Source organism: Leptonychotes weddellii, chromosome 7 (assembly GCF_054177405.1).
Source record: "Leptonychotes weddellii isolate Sample4059 chromosome 7, ASM5417740v2, whole genome shotgun sequence".
Taxonomy (NCBI): Eukaryota; Metazoa; Chordata; class Mammalia; order Carnivora; family Phocidae; genus Leptonychotes; species Leptonychotes weddellii.
This window is the reverse complement of record NC_138375.1, coordinates 29,334,264-29,357,717: the sequence shown is the minus strand read 5'-3', so window position 1 is coordinate 29,357,717 and position 23,454 is coordinate 29,334,264. Positions and strand designations below refer to the sequence as shown.

Genomic DNA, 23,454 nt, shown 5'->3' with positions numbered 1-23,454 from the left:
TTGAAGAAGATAATGTGATCTCAGAAATATGCTATTTGGCATCCTAAGAAAGTCCAGATTTAAAGTATCAGCCTGGTCACTTGCTAACTTCTTCCAAATGTCCAGCTGTTATCATTACAATATGTTCATGTCTTGGTCTTGAGAAGTATAGTTTATAACAATGTCACAATGGCAGAATAGTTGGTAAGGATGTTTTTTCTGCATATTTGACTTGTTAAAGAAAAACAGTTTTGGGGAAGTGATGGTGAGGGTGGAGAAACATATTTTCATGGTGATGAAGCCACAGCAAATTTCCAGAGGAAGACAAGCTGCCACTCTCTTGACGTTTTGAGATTCCCCAGGAAGTTTAATTCTCCATCAGTTTGCTACTTCATAGGATGAGATCTGATTTTAAAAACTAGGCTGGTATATTGTAAGTACTTTCTTTCATAGGAACTGCGTTGAAGGTGATCCTCAAACTACTTGGTGCACAGTGTGAACTAAGATATTAATTTACTTTCATTTCCAGTTTTCTGATGGTCTTTACCTAAAAAAAAAAAAAGACAAAAACAAAAAACCCCAACTCAACTGGATTGAATTTTGGCTGAGTTGTGCCTCCTTTGAATAATATTTTCATTTGGTACTTACTGGGATACTCAGAAAACCTTAAAATCTTTAAAGGGTCGTGTTTCCTCTATGGAAGCAGAAAGGTACTTTTGACTTCCTGGGTCCCTTTAAAAAATCTTTATCCAAGTAAACTATATGCACATCAGGAAAATACACATAGCATCAGTGTAAAAATCATTAAATTTTCAGATACTGAACACAACTGTGTAACCAGCACTTAGATCAAGAAACGAAACACTGTTAGCACCATATAAACCCCCTTGTGCTCTCTTCTAGTTCCTAGCTCCTCTCCCCACCAACGGTAATGATGATGTTGACTTTTTTTTTTTAAGATTTATTAATTTATTTTAGAGAAAGAGACTGACAGAGAGAGCATGAGCGGGAGGGGCAGAGGGAGAGTGAGAGAATCTCAGTCAGACTCTGTGCTGAGCACAGAGCCACTGACATGGGGCTCAGTCTCAAGACCATGGGATCACGACTTGAGCTGAAACCAAGAGTCCGATGCTTAACCGACTGGGCCACCCAGGCGCCGCTATGGTGTTGACTTCTAACAGCATAGACTACTTTTGCCTGTTTTTATACTTTCGATCATGTTTTGGTCATATTAAAGACATTATTTGCTATGTACTCTTTTGGATCTGACTTCTTTTATTCAACATTATGTAAATAAGAGTCATTGTGTTATATATAGGTGCTAATCATTCATTCTCATTTCTGAATGATGTGTAAGTAGGCAGTATTTATCAATTTTACTCTTGATGGAATTTGGATATTTCTGTATTTTTGGCCTTAATGAATAGATTGGCTCTGAACATGTGAGGACATGTCTTTGGTGGATAGATGTATGTATTTGAGCCGTATGTATACTTAGTGGAATTGCTAGGTCATAAAATTTGCATAAGTTTAGCTTTACTAGATACTGCCAGTTTTCCAAAGTCGTACCATTTTACTGTTTCATCCTTGGTTTCTTTTGACTGGTATTCCCGAAGGTGCAACCGAGAAAAGGTAGTTGAACTAATGGCTCTGATATTAAAACTGAATTGTGGTAAAAGGCAGACCCCTGCTGAATATACCTTTCCTCCTCAAGGGTCTGATCTTTCCCTAACTCTTATTTAATGAAATCATAAATTCCTGTCCCTCTCTTGTTCAACTGAAGGTAACACTTAAATGATGTTGTTTCGAGGTTCACTTATGAGATATGAGGTGGTTTAAAATCATTTTTAAACTGTCTATACTAAAGAAAAATGGAAAAATGTGCATCTTTAAAGATTACCCCTCTCTGACTAGTGTCCAAAAAATGTTGAATGGAACCGATTTCTTAAAAAATTTTTGATGGTCTTTATTCAATTTGCTTCTAGCTTCTGCTAAACAGACAAAGCAAAATGCAGAAATATTGGAACAGTCCTTATTTAAAGAAAAAAATGATTTTCAGCAAGGGAAACAACATAACACCTATGAAAACATACTGCCATAACTGTCTGAAAATATTTCTGAAGGAACTAGAATGAATTTGAACACTACCGTACAACAAGGACATTTACTGTAAGAAAAGACACCCATCTAATGTTCTTTGGACAGCTTTCTTAGAGAGACTGGAGCATTCCAAAGTACTCAACTAAATATTTCTAAATGCTTAGGATATAAACATTACTGTTATGAATTAAACAATTATAAATAAATGTATAAATTAAAGCAATTTAGTGTTTGTTATAGCCTGCATATTAATTTTATTTTTATAAATTTTTAAAAAAAGATTTTTAAAATTTATTTATTTGTTAGAGAGAAAGAGAGACCATGAGTAGAGGGAACAGCAGAGGGAGAGGGAAAAGAGACTTCCTGCTGAGCAGGGAGCCGTGGGGTTCGATCCCAGGACCCCGAGATCATGACCTGAGCCGAAGGCAGATGCTTAACTGACTGAGCCACCCAGGTGCCCCTGCATATTAATTTTAGTTAAAATATTATGGAATAGGGGCGCCTGGGTGGCTCAGTCGTTAAGCATCTGCCTTCGGCTCAGGTCATGATCCTGGGGTCCTGGGATCAAGCCCCGCGTCAGGCTCCCTGCTCTGCAGGAAGCCTGCTTCTCCCTCTCCCACTCCCCCTGCTTGTGTTCCCTCTCTCGCTGTGGCTCTCTCTGTCAAATAAATAAGTAAAATCTTTAAAAAAAAATATTATGGAATAGAGTGCTCCTATGTGTTATATAGGCATCAGTCCCTTAGGTGATCTACAATTACACTGTTTGGTCATATTTCTTATTTGACCTAAAGGATAATTTTATTATATCCAGGAGTCCTAAGATATATATCTTCAACTTCATTTTCTCACCTATTACTGTAGGCATGTAATTTATTTCGTGTAAGTTTCTTGGTTCAGAATATAATATGTAATTAAACATGGCTTCTTTGCAAAAATAAATCATATAGATTCAGGGTATATATTGTATTATGAATGAAAATGCCCCCCCGCAAGTGTGTATTGTGTGGTATGACTCTGTGTGTAAACACACACACACACATGCATATCAAGCCTTACAGTGTGAAGTAGGGGAAGTTTATTTTTGTAAAATCAGTGCACCATAGTATAGCTGAAAGGACCCCTGAGCTCTGCTCAGAGGTTTGGATTTTGTGCAATAAACAACAGCAAGCCAATTAAAGGTTTTCACAGAGGAATGAGATCAGAGGTCCTTTAGGAAGATGATTCTGGGAGGAATTGGATGCAGGAAGAAGATTTAGAAGCCCAAACTGGCTCATGTAACAGAACTCCTGAAAGTCATAATCATCTTTGTAGAACATTATGAACCATTGTTATATTAAACTTAAAACAACTAAGAATATCAGTTCATGCAATAGATATCATCTCATACCAAATTCTAGTGTAGATGAGCTACAGGTATGTCAAACTTTTAAGAAAAATGCAAACACATTCTACTGAGAGAAATCAATCCATGAATTGTCCCACCTTGTGAAAGTCTTAAAACCACCCAGATTTGATTTAAAAAGATGTCTCTGTGGGTGGCTGGATGGTGCAGTTGGTTTTAAGTGTCTGACTCTTGGTTTCAGTTCAGGCCGTGTTCTCAGGGTTGTGAGATCAAGCCCTGCATCAGGCTCTATGCTCAGTGCGGAGTCTGCTTAAGACTCTCTCTCCCTCTCTCTCAAGTAAATAAATCTTAAAAAAAAAAATGATGTCTCTGTCCACCTCTTGGAACCTCAGTGTTCTACAGGAGTAAACCTTGAGAATGGTTCATTCCGCTGTTTCTCTTGATATGAGAAACATAAGAAAATAAGGGATATTGTGAAGGAGTTGACAAACGGTGAAGGGTGAGGGGGAGAGGAATGCTAAAATGTTAGTAACTGTTACGTAGAAATCCTTTTTAATGAAACCAGAGCTTACATTCTGATTTGGGATTGGTGGTAAATCTTTCATGTTTGATAATCTTCCTTTTTACATTCTTATTTTAAAAAAAGCAATTGCATGTTTATAGGCAAAAGCAGATAGAGACAGCACTCTCAGAAATCACATTTGTCGTAGCTCAGTGTTCATGCTTGATTGCTAGTGTTCAAAAGCACGGAAGCTTATGAGTTAGGCTTTTGGAAAAACCGACCTCCTCTCTTAAGACAAAATGTTCTGTAAAGCGTACACCCCACACTTCTGCATGACATTAATAAATAAGTCTTTAATTATGCTTATGTGCCTCTATTCTTGCGAGGCAACCAGCAATATACAGCAGAGCTGGAAAATCCCAGGTGCTTATGGTTAATGACAAAGGAGCATCAGCAGCACTGAGTAATGAGGTATTTAAAGAATGATACAGCCTAATTTTTGTTAAGCCACTGCACAGGTAAATGACTTGCTTGGACAGGTAGTTATGCATCGACCTTAATGATAATTCTGCACAAAACAAATTTAAAAAAATCCCACCAGAAAGTTTTCAGCACAGCCGTGGCCAGCTTGCTTAAGCCCAAAGCCAGCTTAAGAGATTTGTGGATTCAACTGTCTTATAGTGTTTGCAAACTAGAAGAAAGTAGCACATGAGCTTTGGCATAGCACCGAAGTTGTAATTCTGTACACAAGGTGTACGTTTGAAAAGGACAGAGGCAGTGTGTTTTGATGAGTGAGGAGTCAGAGCGACTTTGGTCTCAGTCCTACAAAAGACTGATCATCACCTAAGGCAAATCCTTGGTTTTGCTTTCCTCCAAATGTAACCATGTCATGTTCAGAAGTTGGTATAACACAGCCTTTAATATAGCTATTTTAAAGCTTACCTCCTGACTTTTAAGGGGTTTGTATCTTAAATTCCTTCACCTGATCATGTAAACTGTTGTGGGCATAAATAGGAAGCTAGTTATAAAAATGCATTGAAAACAAGAATGTTGTATATAAGGGAAATATTATTACTGGAAATGTTAAGTCATCTCTTGAAACATCGAGCACACCAAGAATTGGCTTTGATCTGCCTCAAAAAGCAGGAGGTTGTAACTTTCAAAGAAAATTCTCATAAGAGATATTAGGATAGAAAGGGCCAAGCTGTATGTATAATTATTAACTGGGGCCAGTTTGTTTTATTATAAGGCTTGCTCTGCCACCCTGAAGTAGGTTTCAGCATGGCCTGAAACTGCATAAATGATGGTGAAAGTAAATGAAATAAATGTACTCCTCCTTACTTTTATAAAAGTGAATTTAAAATCATATACATAAGGTTCAATAGTGGAGTCAGGATGTGCCTCATAGTCCATACTCTAAGGAAACCATATCTAGAGTTGAACATTCTTATCTTGGCACATGAAGACTTCAGGAAAGGGATTGAGGAAAAATAACTTTTGATATTTGTAAGACATAGAGATGAGATTTGAGTCAAGGTTAAAGGCTTTTTATTATATATATATATTATATATAGGCATTGTATGTATAACCATGTATGTATATGTTTGTGTATATAAAATATATAACATGTACAAAAGTTTTATACATAGGGATGTGCATATATATGTGTGCATGTTTATGTAGTATAATAAATACAGCACAGTGACAGTAATCATATATTGGAAAACAAAATGGGAAAACTGACAAAATCCCTTGGGAGTGATTTTGAGGGACCAGTGACACTTTAAATATATCCATATAAACCTTTAAATTTTCCTTGAAAACTAGAATAAGCAAGGCTTCAAGATATTTCCCCATGTGAAATAAAGACAAGCAGTAGTGTCTTGGGAGAAGAGATTTAGTGCAATCTTAACCTCACATTAAACTTGTATTTTAGGGTAATTTTTTGAAAGGATACATCAAAGCATGTGAAACTGGTGCCTAATTATATTATCATTAGTATACAGTAGATAGTGTTATCATTCTTCATAAAGTACTACGAAATAAGTATGTTGAGAATATTTAATTATGTGGATGAGTGAAATAATAAAGGAAAATTGCTAGTTAATTGCTTTCCTTAGAAATGCTATTAGGGGTGGCAATTGCCTAGCACTCTCATGATTCATCCTACAGAAATATGCTGTTGGGCTGCTCTCTGCAGAATTATTCTGGGGCAACTAGGAGGGAGAACTAGGACTTGTTGGTATCCATTTTGTTCTTTATTATTTATTCTCTGTAATGTACCGTTGCCTCTGGGAAGCCTTCCCTGACTTCAGCTGGAAGAACTTTCTATGAGCCCTGAACACTTGGCCTGTACCTCTGTTATGCTTCTCAGCACATGGTATTTTAATTATTATTTCATGTGTTTGTTTCTCCTTCCAAACCGGGAACTCATTAGAGACATGACTATGTATTATTCTTCCCAAGCCCTAGCTCAGGGCCTGGCACAGAATAGGTGGTTGATGCAGATGGTGAAATTGAAAAGTCTCTTCTCATAGAACTAAAGGCAATGGCTTGGGAAAGTGGGTCTGAACCAAAGGTTCTCTCGTTTTTTCCTCTCATGAGCATCTGAAACAATCTCATTACCTTTAAGAAGAATTGCCTGAAGGGGCGCCTGGGTGGCTCAGATGGTTAAGCGTCTGCCTTCGGCTCAGGTCATCATCCCGGAGTCCCGGGATCGAGCCCCACATCGGGCTCCCTGCTCAGCGGGGAGCCTGCTTCTCCCTCCCACTCCCCCTGCTTGTGTCCCCTCTCTCTCTGTCTCTCTCTCTCTCTCTGTCAAATAAAAGTAATAATAAATAAAATCTTTAAAAAAAAAAGAATTGCCTGAAGAGATTCAATCTGTTGACAGACTCCTTTGCTCCCTTATTTTCTCTAACTGAAAAAGAGAGGAAGGAAGGAAGGAAGGGAAAGAAAGAAATGCATTTTTTTCTCTTTACATTTCATCTCGTTGGAAAAACATCACTTGAGGGCTGTGACTGTTTAGAAAAGTAGAACCATCCTGATCCTGATTCAGGATCAGTTGTCTTTTGTGGATGATTGACATTATCTTGTAAATATATATACTCTGTAAATATGTCTTTTGAATTTCCCCATTTACTCTAACATGTTATAGATTGGGGTGGGTGTTCTATAAAATAGGTGATCCTGATGCCTTCTCAATATAAATTTCTAGGATCCTAAGAAAATGTATATAATAACTTTCTCTCAATTTTTTTTTTCTCATATGCATTGCAGACTCTGGCACCCATCTGTTCTCAAGGGTACATATCTAAAGGGTGCATGCCTAATTTAAAAAAAAATCTAATTTGGAGTCAGCAAGGGAAGAGGTATCACCACAAGTACACCTAGTGTTTAAGAATGAGAATGAGAAAATGGACTTTATTGAGGAACTCATGCCTCTAATCAGGGAAAAAGCAGAAAGTTGAAAAAAAAAGTTAAAATAGTAGAACTGTAGGTAATTAAAAATGGTAGAAAATAAAAATTTGATTCTGAAGATGTCTGCTAAGGATCAGTTGCAGATAATAAGTGAAATAGTAGCTTAGAGAAAATCTGTCAGTTTTGAGAAAAGGAGGAATGTGGTATGTAAATTACCAACCAGAGAAATAAAGCAGAGACAGTGTTCAGCAATGGTGGCACTAGGAGGATAACCTTTGGATATAAGGAACTAGTATCTTATATTGGAAATTATCTTCCCTCCCTACCTGCCTATCTCTTGTGGACTAAAGTAAACACTTGAGGTAGCACTTAAGGAGGAAAGTAGGAAAATGAGAGCATATTGCCTACACACACATACCCATATACACTAGAGGGCTTTAAAGCCAGAGAGGTAGCTGTCAATGGGTTACTTTGCAACTGACCTGGCCTCCTGGCCTTCCCTCTCTCTTTTTAAAAGTAATCTCTACACCCAATGTGGGGCTTGAACCTACAACCCCAAGATCAGGAGTCATATGCTCTACAGTCAGGGCCATCCAGGTGCCCCCGACCTTCTCCCTAAATGAATGCCTAGCTGCGTAGTCCAAATGTCTGTGTGTGTGGGGGGGGAGTTGTGGGTTACAGACATAAAAACTGAGACAAAGACAAAGTTAGAAAGTACCAGAGACATAGAAAATGGCAAGAGTGTTTGTTCATTTTTTCCTACAATGTGTCAATTATATCCCAGTTGATGTTGTCTGTAAAGGACAAGAAAATGAAATGCCAAATGGCTTAATACCTAAATTCCTAAGCATTTGCTTACATTTCAGAGATTTATTTTGACTATCAGGCTAAATGTCAAAATTTTTCTAATCACATTTGGCTTATAGACTTGCATTGGGATTTCATGTCATTTTTGTTCTTCAGTTTCTTGACTTATATGAAATATCTGTAATTTGTAACTAACAGGTCCTATGGGATACTATGACAGTCTGGATAAAAACCACTGCATTGGAAAAAATAAATTGGTACAACAGTGTGTTGCACAAAGATCCTTTTCTTGGCTTTTCATTCCCCACATATTTGTTTTCTTTAGTGTCCCGTATATTTAAGATGTTTCTAAAAAGAACTTAACCTGGGGTGCCTGGGTGATTCAGTCAGTTAAGCTTCTGACTCTTGATTTCTGCTCAGCTCATGATCTCAGGATGGTGAGATCGAGCCCCAGGTAGGGCTTCTTGCTGGGTGTGGAGCCTGCTTAAGATGTTCTCTCTCTCAAACTAAAAACTAAACAGTAAATAAAAAGAACTTAACCTGCTATATCAATATGATAATAAATGAGCATCCTTTATTTTATTTGACTTGGTCCCATTCCAACCCTGTAGCACGGACTTTGTTTTTATAATTTTATAGATAAGGAAACCGAGACCCATATAGTTGAAGCAGCTTTCCTGAAGGCTCACTGCTGGTCAACTCAGTGAACCACATTCCACTGCACAGCATTATTGACTATCAGTCCTAAGTCATTTGAAGCTTGGAGTCATGCAGTCCGGGATTTTGCTAATTCAGCTGATGATGGGAATGGCAATCATGAACAGATAGCATTGTTTCCACTTAAGCTGATTACGGCTTTAATTTCGTATTTTGTTTTCTTTCCCTTTAGTACATTCTGATGGCAAATCTAGAAAGCTCTTTCTCAGTAGGCCAAACTGCCAGATTTAAGCTCTAAAGCAGTTTTTGAATACTTTGCTGTATATGTATATTTAGTAGCGGCCATTGTTTAACCCAGAAATTTGACCCCTTACTTCCTATTTTATAAGAGACTTAATGTCAGGAAGATGATTTATGGTGATAAGGGTAGATGTCGTTCCTATGCTCTTTGATCTTAGCGTTGAAGCAGTGTTCTGACCCTTACTTCAGAGTTCCTGTGGTCTACCCAGGACAGTTAGTAGAAGAAAATGTTATCTTGGGTTCTTGGTGAAATTTTTAGACCTAAGACTTCATAATTTTTTTCAGTTTCCATCTGCAAAAATGAAGATGCTCTTCACTTCTTGTCTCTTTGCTTCACCTCTCATCCTTGCCAAATCCCAGCTGGGGAGAGTGGACAGCATTTGTTTCCTACTGTTGACATGAGATAAATCATGGGGGACACTCCAATGCCAAAGCCAATAAGCATCTTTTCAGCTTTGATTCTAGCGTGCAAGACTCAGAAAGTCACCATTTAGTTGCATAGAAGGGTCTCCATTACATGCTTGGCTTCAGAAGGGCCACGCATGGGGCAGACTCTATTGGTGACTTACCTTCCGTGCCAATGTACCCTGCCCCTGGGTGTCAGTCACATTTGGTGTAAAGCAATTATGACAGTCTTGTTGTTCCTTGCCAGTGACTTGTTGGAATGGGCATATGAACCTGTTTTGGAAAATAATCTTTAAGTAATATGTTAGGAAAGTCCTATTGTTATGTGATGTTATATGAGAACAGGATGCTTTGACAGTTATCTTATACCTTGAGGAAAAATATTAAATGCATACCAAGGATGGTTGAACAGAAGATCTGAAGGAGCCTGCATTCTTGATGACATCATTGAGCCACTGATTCAACACTGGGATGGTTTTTCTCTGGTCTTTTTGTTAAATAATGTCCTTGTGGCTTAAGCCCACTAATCAAGTTTTCTGTTATTTGCACTTAAAACTATTCCTTTTTTTTTTTTTAAGATTTTATTTATTTGACAGAGAGAGAGAGACAGCGAGAGAGAGAACACAAGCAGGGGGAGTGGGAGAGGGAGAAGCAGGCTTCCCATGGAGCAGAGAGCCCGATGTGGGGCTCGATCCCAGGACCCTGGGATCATGACCTGAGCTGAAGGCAGACGCTTAATGACTGAGCCACCCAGGCGCCCCCTTAAAACTATTCCTAATTGACAGAATATCCTAAAAGGGAATTGTGTATTACATTTTGCTTTTCAAAACTTTAAATTTCACACTATAGAAGTTCTTACATTGTAATTAAAAGTACAGTTTATTCACACAGCAAATGGCATAATCCAATAACACAAAATAGAGAGGACACTTAAATATTATGTTAAGGAACTAAACAAGAAATTAGCTTAGCAAATACATAATGCATGAATGTGCCTTATTGATTCAATGCCAGTTATTTTTAATCCATAAATATAATCCATTATATTTAACCCAATCTTAATTATCATTCTCCTATATCATATTAATGTCAGTATTTATAGCAAATTTTTTTTTAAAGATTTTATTTATTTATTTGACAGAGACACAGCGAGAGAGGGAACACAAGGAGGGGGAGTGGGAGAGGGAGAAGCAAGCTCTCCGCTGAGCAGAGAGCCAGATGCGGGGCTTGATCCCAGGACCCTAGGATCATGATCTGAGCTGAAGGCAGACACTTAATGATTGAGCCACCCAGGCGCCCCAGCAAATTTTTGTATACTCAACGTTTGTAGGTCGATTGAAATATCGATGCCTCCACAAAGCAAGACCATAAATTCAGCATATTTAAAATAATATGGTGCTCGTGGAGGCAAATGTGACAGTTAATTCTGGAAAAGCAGGCTCCAAACTTACAGATTACTTAGGTACTCAAGATGTCTGTGGCCAACTTTGTGTATGTGTGTATGTGTCCTTTCTCTGGCCAACTTTGCTCTCTGGTGAAGAGCGAGGGAATAAGAAAATATTTCAAGACCCTAGGATGATGAGCAGAAGGAAAAAATGTGGGAGGTTTGAATATGCCATTAACTAGAAACCGGTATCTAAGCATCTGAACCTGCACTATATATATATTTTCTCAAGGTCAGCTCACATATTACTTAGGAATGCCTGGCATCAGTACAATGAATAGAACATCTAGCTCCCTGATGCTCAAGTGCTGAAACAACAGTTGTTCTTAGGCCAGCACATTCTCATCCCGAACGAAAGCAAATCCAAGTCTTTAAGGGATTATTAGAGGAAGAATATTATTTTCTCAGTGACTCAAAGCCAGCTGTGAGGGCCTTTAGTACACTTTATGCTTCTTCTGCTCTCCTCTCTTCCACCTTTGGCATGTCTACAATTGGATGAAGTGCTTTTCCTGAAATGGCAATCACTATTAAATCCATTAGCTGGAAACCAAAATGTTTTCCTAATTGTTTAAAGTCTCATTGCGAAAAGGAAGTTTCTATTGATTGCAATATGAGGGGAAACAATCCCAAGTTCATCATTTTTTTCCTTTTTATAAACACAGTCAGTTGAGACTGACATACTCAAAGTCATCAGATTTACTTTTCCCAAGATTCTCATTCATCATCAGAAGTTTCTACTCTGGGTTTCTTTGTGCCCGATCATTCTTTAGTTTTTGTTATTTGCTGACCACTTTCTTCTTGGGCTTGTCTTGTATGCTGTGTATCTTTGCCTTGTCTTCAAATTTTTTTTATTAATTTGCAATTATTTTTAACAGCAATTCTTTGAACCATCTTCTGTCTTTTAAAAAATTAGTTGGCTGGGCCCTATGCCCGGAATATGGCACTTCTTTTCTTCAACAGACATTTCAGCTGCTCTCAAGCACCCACTTTTAGCCATTGCCCAATATTTGGAATCCCGATAATGCCTCTCTTTGGCCATGTCCCTTAGGTATGTATCCCTAGTTCTTAGCATAGTGCCTGACGCTTAGTGGGTGATGTTTAATGTTTCTTGAATGAATGCAAAAATTCAGGTGTTATTTTTTTTTATTTCATCAAAAACTCAATTTGACCAAATAAGTTGACCCAAATAATAGCAATAACAACAACAACAATAATAATAAAACAGTCAGAATGAGGGGTTCTGCTGTGGTTACCCAGTATCTCATTTGGTTTAGGCTCTCAGCCTCTTTAATAAAGCTCTGCTTCTCTCCTCACTGAACCAGGAGAGTTGGACAATTTCTGAGCAAAGAGGAAAAATGTTTTTCACTTAAAAGTGCTTATAATCTGGGGCGCCCCTGGGTGGCTCAGTTGGTTAAGCATCAGACTCTTGATCTCAGCTCAGGTCTTGATCTCAGGGTCATGAGTTCAAGCCCTGCATTGGGTGGGGGTGGAGCCTACTTAATAATAAAAATAAAAAATAAAAAGCTTTCCAAAAGGTACTTATAATCTGATATGACATAAATTCCAATAAATGTGACATTACCAACTAATATGCCTTATAACTTTGATATTTGTAAATGGAGCTATAGACAGATTCTACCAAACATTTGTTTCATAGACTCTAGCTATCTTATTCACATTGAAGGAAAATTCATCTTGCTTACAGAAAACTTAAAAGACTGCTAGTCCAGAACATTTTCATAGGGGTAATGGAAATTATGGATTGGCTGAAGACTGGATTTAATCAGATTGTAGTAGTATACTTAGCAGGCAGTATTTAATTTCTCCTTAGATCATTAGTTACATAGTTTATCATATTGAGAGAAATCGCTGTATTTGATAACATAAAATTGAATTTCATTTGGCAATCATGATGAAGTACAGAACAGCAAGTATGCACTCCTTTTCCATGGTGTTGACATTCAGGTATCATCAGTTTTCTTAGTGCTTTAAATTATATGCTGGAGTGGCTACCAGAGTACTTGAAAGGAGAATAAATAGAGATTTACTGATTCCAATTTGGCAGTAATTTTGCAGGAATGAGGATAGGCTGTTACAACATTCTAATAGTAAAACTCCAAAGGGTTTTCAGTATAATCTTTATGTTTTATTTTATTTTATTTTTTTTAAAGATTTTATTTATTTGACAGAGAGAGACACAGTGAGAGAGGGAACACAAGCAGGGGGAGTGGCAGAGGGAGCAGGGAGCCTGATGTGGGGCTCGATCCCAGGACCCTGGGATCATGACCTGAGCCGAAGGCAGCCGCTTAACTGACTGAGCCACCCAGGCGCCCCTAATCTTTATGTTTTAAACAGTGTTTAGTTGTTGAACTAAGATACCATGTGCTCTTGCAATTGTCTTTGAGCTTCGTGCATTGGATAATCCTTTAGCATAATGAGTCCAGAGGGATGAATTAGCTATCTTTTTAGCTCTTTCCTAGAAACAATCCCTAGAAACTAGAGGAAAAATTTACCGAAAGACTGATGAAAGGTAGTTTGGTCCAATTGTATGGTTACAGTTCCAAAGCAGTTACCTTGATTGACACTTGTGTTCTGTTTCCTTGATGTTAGCAATGAGAATTGCTATATAGACCTTTTAGATTTATGACATTGGGAGGCAAACAGAACAAACTGGAGAACCACTCCCTTTGCTTTATTAGATTTAACTTATCTGGGGCTGTAGAAATTAACGTTTTGTTAAATTTGTTTAATGATGTTCTGTCTTTGTTTGTTCTACCTACCCACTGTGTGGCAATTTCCTTGAGGGCAAAGACTGTCTAGCTCAATCCATGTAACCCATAGCAGAAACCAGTAGGATCACCAGGTTCTTCTCTGATGTTCTACTTTAACTTTCCTTTTTAAAACCAAAAGGAAAAAGGAAAAAAACTAGATAGCAAGGTGGATTTTAAAACACCGTCAATATTTTCTTCTCAATGCTCCTAGGACGGAGACAGGATTTTTGCTTTGGGGCTGACCATTTCTGGGTCTTGGAAGGGATTCCTTTGTGAGCACTCTGAGTTTGACTGAGTCAAACTAAGTAGCATGTATCGAGTACTTATTATGTGCTGGCACTGTTCTAAATGGTAGTAACTTGTTTAAGCCTTAACAACAACCCTATGATATAGGTACTAATACTGACTTCATTCTGTGAATGAGGAAACTGAGGTACAAGTCACACCATTTAATTGGTAGACCTGGGATCTGAAACCAAGAAGTCAGAGCATATATTAATAGACTATCTCAGCTACTTCCTCATTTGTCTTGGAATGGCTCCCAACAGTGCCAAAGGAATCCGACAGCACCTGTTTCAGACAAGGATTTTGAATGTTATGTTTTATAACATAAAAAGCCATCCCATGGAGGAGGCTATATCTCTTCAGAAACTGTATGTATGTATGTATGTATGTATGTACGTACGTATCTAGCTAGCTAGCTGTGTAACCTATTTACTGTGGTAGGCAGAAGAGTGGCCACCCAGAGATGTCTGTGTCCTAATCTTGGAGCCTGTGGGTATGTTGTTACATGGTACGGAATCAAGGCTGCAGATGGAATCAAGATTTTTTTTTAAACATTCCATTTATTTATTTGAGAGAGAGATAGCAAGAAATAGAGCATGAGTAGGGGAGAGAGGGAGAAGCAGGATCCCCACTGAGCAGGGAGCCTGACGTGGGGCTCGATCCCAAGACCCCGGGATCATGACCTGAGCTGAAGGCTGTCACTTACCCGACTGAGCCACTCAGGTGCCCCTGAAATCAAGATTTCTAATGAGCTGACCTTAAAATTGGAAGATTATCCTGAATTATTTGGCTGGGCCCAATGTAACCATAAGGGTTCTTAAAAGTGGAATTGGGAGTCAGAAAAGTCAGCATTAGAGTCATGAAATACGAGAAAGATTTGACTGACACCATTGCAGGCTTTACAGATGGAAGGGGTCACAAGCCTACAATTGTGAGCACCTTCTAGAAACTGGAAAAGACAAAGAAATGGATTCTTCCTCTAGAACCTCAAGAAAGAATTGCAACCTGCTACATTTTGATTTTAGTCCTATGAGACCCCTGCCAGATTTCTGACCTCCAGAACTGTAAGATAATAAATTTGCATTGTTTTAAGACACTGTTTGTGGTGATTTTTTACATTGGCAATAGGAAAGGAATACACTCAGTTATTTACAGTAAGTGAGGATCTGGTCATTTCTCTGGTGGGCTGGAGATAGACTTGTTACTGATAGGAGACCAAACAAAAATCTAAGAATCTCTATGTCAAGAAAGAGCTGACCTCAGAATTTTTTTATTCAAAAGTTAACTCTAAACTTACTGAGATTATGTCAGCGTTGTGCAATGTTTATGATTTTTTGAATGCTCAACTCATGGATATAATTCAAGATTGAAAAAGTGTAGAACATACAGTGATAAGCATGTACTTGCTTTTCAATATTCGCTTCTTCAGGCACCAAGGACAGAAACAGGATTTTACTTTTTGTCTTATCACCTAGGATTTTACCTTATCACTAAGCTACCTACTTTCTCTCAGAGACATTAGTAACACCATGCCTTGCAGAAGTATGTCATGTCTATATGAGCATGTGCTTATGTATAGTCTTTTCCTCTTATGTAATAGTAACAAACTAGACATACTGCACCTTTGCATTGATTTCCGTCTCGAATTCAGAAAAAATCTCATGTCATGAAAAATAAGCCACACATGATATGAATGGAATTGGCAGGAAGAGAACTATTCATGATTTCCCACATTTCATAGAGGTATTCTGTAAATTGAAATATATCCAGGGGGAACACAATAGTAGGGTATATGGTTCATGCAAAACAGGTACTCAGAATGTTATTTAATGAACTAATGAATAAATTTTAGATGACTGGATGGTCAAACTAAGATCCTATTTCCAGGCCATGAGCTTTTTGCAGAAATTCCTGGGAAAAACAACATAAAACCCAGGATTTAAGTTCTGACTGAAACTTGACCCTCCAATCTCAGAGTTTAGATCTGAATGGCAGTGGCAGAAGGTGAGGGCAAAACCAACCTGTCATTTCAAAGTTTGCAGGTGTGTCTGCTTGAGCTGGAGACTTGAATACACCTTTAGTAGAAAGAGTTCCTTTGTTAGGGAAACCACAGGACTGGGGTAGTTGGTTTTATAATTACAGAGCTTTGCCCATAATTAGAAAAGTATACATTTGGGAGCTAAGGCTCTCAGTAACTAAACTGCTCTATGTGACAGTGTTGAAAGGTGTTTATGTTCTAGCCAGAGCTGTATCTCTGAACACTGTGCCCTTTAGATAATTTCTAAATTTACCAATACAGAAATAGTTACTTACTCTTGTGAAAATATTTTATGTGTATTCGTTTTCTCCAAATGAAGTTAGTAGCCGAGCTTTGGAAAGGTTGGAGATAAGAAGAGGACACCCTGCCTGGTGTCTTGGATCAGCTTAGATGAGTGATGGATTCTGTAGGGCTCTGGATATAGCCGTATTGTTTCAAGGTCCAGGTGACAATGTATAGCATAAGACTAGGGGGAGGGCTTTTCATCTGACCCTTGGCACAGAGCCCAGCACCTTTCTGGCATCAAAGGACTGGAGACAGAATCTTTGATGTGGACATTTGGTTTCTCACAGTGGGCATCCTCTGCAGTGGCAGCTGGGAATTCCTTCAAGAAGCTTTGTAAGCACGGTTACACATGCACACTCACACACATCATCACACATTTATGTAGATTCTTCATATTTTATATAAACTGAAGTGTACTAGACATAACGTTTTGCTCACTTGTACATTGTTTTGTATCTTAAAGGGATTGTCAGTGAAATAAAAAGGGTTTGAGAGTTGATAATGATAAAAAATGTCAATAACATGTACTGAGGAATTACTGTGTGCCAGGTACTATGTGCTTTATGGGTATTTGCTCATTAAGCTCTACAGTTGCTCATTAAGCTCTGCAGCTGCTCAGAGAGTTTCATAGATAGCTCACAGAGTAAGGAGCTTCTTGGTTGTAGACGTTTTTAAGCAGATGTTGGCGACCATCTGCTCTAAATGGAATGGAGTAGGTTCCTACTTTGGGGGTGAGTCAGAACAGGTGATTGCTAGATCCTTTCTAAGTATAAGTGCTTAGGATTCCACCAGCTGATGATGGAGTGCAGGGGTGGGTATTTGGAGTGTTCAGTAATGTTTGGCAAGGACTGACGAAGACTTGAATTTCTCTCTTGCTTCAGGGTAGTGATTGGTACAAGTTAGAGGTGATGAGGGCTGTTACTGATGCTGCTTTCACTGACCTGAATCAAGCTCAGAGTGGCCTCTGGTCTTCGAGGTTGAGTCTGTGACCATGAGTAAATCAAGTTATAGAGTAAACTGCAAGTCTGTAGAGGAGAAGCTCTGTCTTATTTTTTTCTAAGAATTCTGAGGCTTCTTCAAGTAACAAATATGCACCCAACCTCTTATCCTTTACTTCACAGCTTCATCTCTGAGCTACAACGATGGCTTCAAATGACAAGTTTAGGTCATCCAAATATGTTGTAATACAGTCAGTATGGCAGCACTAATTTGATGCTTGCTGAAAAACAGTTCTTTTAAAGATTTATTTATTTATTTTAGAGAGAAAGAGAGAGAGCGCGAGTGAGCATGAGGGAGAGAGGCAGAGGGAAAGGAAGAATCTCAAGCAGACACGCTGCTGAGCTTGGAGCCCAACACGAGGCTCGATCTCATGACCCTGAGAGATCATGACCTGAGCCGAAATCAAGAGTTGGACGCTTAACCGACTGAGCCAGCCAGACACCCGAAAAACAATTTTTATCAAGGAGTAGGCTATTAATTTCTTCATTAATTCATCAGTGATTTATTTGTCAGGAACCATTCTTTTTTTTTTTTTTTTCAAATTTTTATTTAAATTCTAGTTAGTTAGCCTATAGTTCAATATTGGTTCCAGGAGTAGAGTTTAGCAATTCATCACTTGCATTTAACGCCCGTGCTCATCCCAACAAGTGCCCTCCTTAATACACATCACCATTTAACCCATCCCCCGCCCATGTCCCTCAATCAACTGTCGGTTTGTTTTCTTTCCTTAAGAGTCTCTTACGGTTTGTTTCCCTGTCCTTTTTTTCCCCCCGTTCCCATATGTTCATCTGTTTAAACTGTTTCTTAAATTCCACACATGAGTGAAATCATATGGTAATTGTTTTTTCTGACTGACTTGTTTCACTTAGCATAATGCAGTCTAGCTCCAACCACTTCATTGCAAATGGCAAGATTTCATTCTTTTTGATGGCTGAGTAATATTCCAGCGTGTGTGTGTGTGTGCACATCTGGGCTTGTCAGGAACCATTCTAAATGCTTGCAAAATAATGCTTACTCTTTGGAGGGATAAGCCCTTGAAGAAACAACTTAACGGAATGCTGTATCAGTGCCACAGTGGAGATAAGAGGCCAATGTGGTGACTGAGGAGGAATGAGGAGGAATGACTTTTAGTGATAGAAGCGTCACGGTGGCAGTCATGGCTCAACTGGGTTTTGAAGGATGAATAGGATCTGACCAAGCAAAGAAGAGAAAGAAGATATTCAGTTCAGGGAGGTGATAGCTCTGTGGCTTAGAGCTCTGAAGGAATGGCAAACTGCAGGTGGGGGGATGTTCACAGCTTTAGCAATGTGGGGGTGGGGATGGTAGGGTGTGTTTGTGCTGGAACAGCATGTAATTGTGTGTGAAGTAGAGTAATGGAACCCCCTGACATCTGGAATAGCAAGCAGTTTCTGCAGCTATAAACCAAATGTCAGTCTTCACATACAGGCAATGAAGAGGAGGTTGTTCATTTATTTATTTTTTTGTCAGCCACATCCGCACACACAAGATAGCGATCTCCATCTGTGGTGTAATCTTTAAATAGAAATGGAGCTTCCTGCTGAGGGCTCAGGCGTGCTTTCGGTGAGCCCCATTTACCATGCTCTGTGACATCTCACTCACAGAGTCTCACCCCAGCTCTGTCAGTGTCTGTGAGTGGTCGGAACATTTCATTCCCACCCAAGATGGTGAGCACCTTCTGGGGAAGGATCACTCCTTAGGATTCTCTGTAGCTTGAATGGATTTGCCTTCAATGTTGACTGAATGACTATATGAATTCGAGTCACAGGCCATCCTGGAGAACCTATGGTTCTCCAATATGACCTTGGTTTTTGCCACTGACCACACTCATCCTCCTTGTCCAGGCTGCCATTGACAGCCCCCAACTCTGCCTCTGTGACCTGTTGGGAAAAACATTCATCTGGAGAAGTTGTTTCAAGCTATGAAACAGTCATTTGATTAAAAAGCCAGTGGTTAAAGTGCTGAAGACTTCCTTTGGGAGGGCTCACCTCCTTTGCAGACCTTTGTAGGGCCCTCCTATCCCTGCTCTTTCCCGAAGAGCACCCCTCACCTCACACTTCTCCAGCAGAATCTGCAAGCTTTGCGTATCATCTAATTTTACCCATCTCTTTGTCCATTCCCTTAGGGCCTTGTTCTCTGAAGTTGGCTAATGGCTAAAGTCATCTGTGCCAAGGTGCTAGAGTCTGGAAATTCAACTTGAACTTTAATAGGACTTGGTTGAAAGAGGGAATTGACCCAAAACCGAGAGAAAGGGACTTTTGACCTTTCTCACATCAAGTACCCATTCTGGACATGGATTCAGAATTCCATTATCCAAGGCAGCTCAGAGTAACTCAAACTCTGTTTAGGCGCTTTGGTGAGCAATTCTCTGACAGCAGATGAAGTTGAGGATAGTAAAATGATTCCTTCTCCTCCCATCACTGGCTGGGAGTTTATTTAAAAAAAATATATATATATATAGCAGGAGACTAATTGTGAATGAAATAAAGGACATCAAAAGAATCTTCCTAATTAACTTACATACTGATCATTACCATTAGAAAATGAGTCAGCCTAAAAACACATGTAATTGCAGTCTTCCTGTGTTGTGCGAAGCCTAGAGATTGAAGAACTACATTATTAGCAGGAAAGGACAGGCCATGGTGACATCCATCATAAGGAAGAGATGGTTTTGCCATCACTTACTGTGGCATGTGACATTTGCTTGACTGACTGCAAAGCATTTGATGCCCAGGAGGCTGGTCGTGTCTTCCCTACACAGCCAGTCTGTGAGCGACGAGCACGTGTTACACTCCTGTTTGGCAAATGGGAAACCGAGGAACTGGAAATTGTAACTAGAATTAAGCGAATCATTGAAGTTTAGGGCAAAATTGTGAGAGAGACCTTGGTGCCTTATTTCTCTTACTGTGCTCTTTTCCCTCCCTTCTTGATGCTTCTTGCTGATTGCATAGTTGTCCTATTACAACTTTCCTTGGGAGAAAAAGGGTGCTTTTTATACCTCTGTGTGAATGTTAATCATCCTCGTAGAGGGCACTTGACTATGAAATCTTACCTCTAATAATGATGCAAAAATTTTTTGAAGGGGCTCTCCTAACCCCTAAATTCCTAAAGAGAGTACAGGCATCCATAATTAGCATAAATCTGGTGGAGGGGGAAGGAAGAACAGAACAAAATCTTTCCTGGTGTCCTTGACATCCCATTGCAGATGTGCCTTGCATAAGGTGAGGTATCTAGGAACAGGTGGAGTAGCAGAGAACAGTTGAGTTTCTTCTGATGACGCAAGTGTGAAGGGCTGATTTGCTAAGTTAATCGAAAGAGATCCTTTCATGGAGTATATATTATGAGAAATTCCATGAGAAATATGTGATGCCCAGATTGGGTATTATTGATTAGTAGAATTGATGTCTTAGTTCAGTCAAAATACAATAAACAAAACCAGTTTGTATGTCATTACTTATTCAAATATTTCTAATTATATGGCTTTAGGTAGGTGTTCTTAATCTTATTAGTGCCATGAACTTTGGGGCAGTCTTCTGAAGCCTTTGGGTCAGTCCCTTGACAAAATAGTATTTTTATTTTTTTAAGATTTATTTATTTGAGAGGGAGAGAGAGAGCACACATGAGCAGGACGGGCAGAGGGAGAGGAGAGAATCTCAAGCAGACTCCTCGCTGAGCATGGAGCCCATCATGGGGCTCCATCTCATGCTCTGAGATCGTGACCTGAGCCAAAACCAAGAGTTGGATGCCCCCAGAATAGTATTTTTAATGCATAAAATCAAACACTTAAAATCTCAAAGAAAACCAATACTACTGAAAGACATTCATCAAAATTTTTGAAAATTTGTGATATATGCTTTATTAATGAATTAAAAACAAGATCTAGTGCACAGATTTGATTTCATAACTTCATAGTAGTGATGAGCACCAATAATATTTTAAGGTATCTGCAACAACTATACTGTGATTTAAAAATATCTGGTATTTCTATGGAGGTGAAGTTACAATTACCTGAATACCTGAGGCTACTAGTGACTACTGGTCCATGTTTATAGTGGAATGAAGTGCTATGTTTAATTCAACATTGGTGAAAGTTTTGCAGCAGGCTTCCTGGCTTAACAGTCTGTCTACCTCCTTGAACTGTGTGGTGTTGGAGGGAAAACACAGCCTTTGAATTGCAGCTCTGAGTTCAAGTCTCCATGAAGACTTTACTTCCAGGGTGACTCAGCTATTTTAGTTAAACTTTAGGAATTTAATTTGCTTTTTTTTTTTTTTTAATTTGCTTTTTTTAAGATGGGAGAATATTGAATTCTGCATGAAGTTATTGAGCAGACTAAATGATATAATAATGTATATTCAACATCTAGCACAAAGCCTGTCACCAAGAGGGAACTCAGCAAGTAACACCGTAGGCACTTTTTTCCCCACAGTCAAAGGGAAAGTGAAGGAGGTAAGATGATTTGTAAAGGTTAAGTCTTGCATTAAGATCCTGGTTCTGGGCAATTTGCTGCCTGAGATAATGTACATACAGTCTCTTAGTTTCAAAAGAATTTGAGAAGGAAGATACTTTGGAAAATGTATTCCATTTTATGCATCTCTAAACCAAGCCATAAATCTAGCTGTCTAAAATTTCAAGTCTGTAAAATTCAAGCAAATTTTTGGGAATTAATTGTTAAAAGGTATTTAAATTCCAGTGAAATGATACCATTTTAGGATTTGGAATGCTGGCTTTTCTGTTTTATGGTAATATTAAGATTTTAGTTGAGTTCTTATCTTCTCCCATGCAGAACTGAGAGGGGGTAACATGCCAAGGAGCCATGTAGGAGCCCATTTGGAAGAGGACAAAACCCCAGTCTGCTCAGGAGCCTGAGCCACTCCCTCAAGCCAAAGATCAGAAACAAAGCAGGTACTGGACACAATGGCCAAACTCAGGTGCTTTGCCAACATATTTAAAACGAGTTAATTGAGAAGAAACTTCACATGATATTTTCCCCAATGAGAACTTCCTGAATTTTAGCTTCTTAAGCTGTTAAGACGTTATTGGATTTTTGGAATTTTTATTGTTAAATATTCCAGATATCTAATCACTGATCATCAGATACCATAGAATCTAGTAAAATTTATTTGAATTTTACAACTTAAAATGTTAACTTTTAAAAAAATAGAACATATTGGGTGGTATAAGATGTAAGTATTCAATTTAGTGAAACTTGTTTAAATTTCTATTTTCAGATTTGGGAGGCTACAATCAAGGTCATTTGAGAAGTAAGACCCGGTGTCTTACCATTACCTATGGGTGTCCACATAGAAATTTATAGACATGGGAAAGGCTAGATAATGAGAATGCTCCGTAAAGAGGCACCGTACTTCACCAGGGAGAAATGCATCCAAGTTTCTTCACAAATGTTAAGAAATATGCCTATTTAATTGTATGTTGCATTTTCCATGGTCTTTGCTTTATTCATTTCATGTGCAGTGATTAAAAAGATATATTGTACATTTTATTATCTCTTATGTTTTCCAATAAATACAAACCTGACGTACTTTTTTTCTTTTTCATTCTTCTCAGAGGTGTGGTGAACATCGAATAAGATAATAATTTTGAAATGCTTGTCTTGTCCATTTAAGCTGCTATAACAAAATACTGAGTCACTTATGGATAACAGAAATTTATTTCTAACAGTTCTGGAGGCCAGAAATCTGAAATCAGGGTGCCAGCATGGTCAGGTGAGGGCTGTCTTTCAAATTATAGATTTCTTGTGCCCTCATTTGGAGCCTTTTTAATAAGGCACTAATCACCTTCCAAAGACCCCACCTCCTAATACCATCACTTTTAGGGGTAGGAATTTGACATATGGATTTTGGGAGGACACACTCTGTGAGACTGTGGTTTATAAGAATTATATGTTTGGTCATTCAGATGACCAAAATATACAGTAGTCCCCCTTTTCTGCAGTTTTGCTTTCCACAGTTTATTACCTGAGGTCAACCGTGGTCCAGAAGCAGATGATCCTCCTCCTTACGTGTTATCAGAAGTTCAGTGGGAGCCTAATCCTACGTCACGGTGCTTACATCATTCCCCTCACTTCACCTCATCATGTAGGCAT

General features: G+C 38.7%; 1 long non-coding RNA gene across 6 annotated transcripts in view; it reads left to right on the top strand.

The window, feature by feature from the left end:
• The window catches only part of LOC115940950 (uncharacterized), a 104,980-nt gene extending 82,089 nt beyond the window's left edge, over positions 1-22,891 (top strand). For 4 of the 6 annotated variants that reach the window (XR_014146895.1, XR_014146896.1, XR_014146898.1 and 1 more), the window contains exons 6-7: positions 22,135-22,253; positions 22,580-22,891. This is a non-coding gene — a long non-coding RNA (uncharacterized LOC115940950). Of the gene's footprint in view, positions 1-7,200; positions 7,227-22,134; positions 22,254-22,579 lie in introns of all 6 variants that reach the window. The other 2 variants (XR_014146900.1, XR_014146899.1) reach the window with 2 other exon arrangements.
• The last annotated feature ends 563 nt before the right edge of the window (positions 22,892-23,454 follow it).